General features: G+C 37.0%; 1 non-coding gene across 1 annotated transcript in view; it reads left to right on the top strand.

Moving 5' to 3' along the window:
- The first annotated feature begins 473 nt into the window (after nt 1–473).
- TRNAS-AGA (transfer RNA serine (anticodon AGA)) overlaps nt 474–497 on the top strand; it is an 82-nt gene continuing 58 nt past the window's right edge. The window contains exon 1 of the tRNA in view: nt 474–497. This exon is cut by the window's right edge and continues 58 nt beyond it. This is a non-coding gene — a tRNA (tRNA-Ser).

The raw sequence follows: 497 nt of genomic DNA, 5'->3' as shown, positions 1-497 counted from the left end.
CAAAAGTCAATCAGGACCCTTTATAGGGTCTTTCGAACCTTACCGTTGACTTGTATTATAGGTATGGAGCTGTTCAAAGTGAAAAACAGCTGAAGATTGATATGGTAATTTCAGTTAACCGCTGGACATTTTTGGAAACTTGAGATGGTTAATAGACGCTCCAAAGCCTGATCAAATGAACATCAAGTCTTTTTTACTTGGAAATGATTATGTTCAGTCTTCTCAGCATTTTTGGATTATTTTTAAAGATGTTTTTGGAGCTGACTGACTCCAAATCCACATTATGAAGAGGGAAAAGCTTTAAACTGTGAATGGTTCCCATGGATGATGAATTTAAATCAGATTTTTGCATTTTACTGAGACATTGTATTTTCTTTTCTTTTTCTGAGATGTCTTCCAGAGGGTTGATCACTGAGCTTGATCATGGAGCTATTAGAAAACGTGTGTGAAACTCATAACAACTTGACGTCTGAGTAGTCGTGGCCGAGTGGTTAAGG

The sequence above is a fragment of the Dendrobates tinctorius genome, unplaced genomic scaffold, assembly GCF_039654945.1.
Source record: "Dendrobates tinctorius isolate UK_male_01 unplaced genomic scaffold, ASM3965494v1 ptg000048l, whole genome shotgun sequence".
Classification (NCBI taxonomy): domain Eukaryota; kingdom Metazoa; phylum Chordata; class Amphibia; order Anura; family Dendrobatidae; genus Dendrobates; species Dendrobates tinctorius.
The sequence above is the reverse complement of the archived record's forward strand: the minus strand, read 5'-3'. Positions and strand labels throughout refer to the sequence as shown.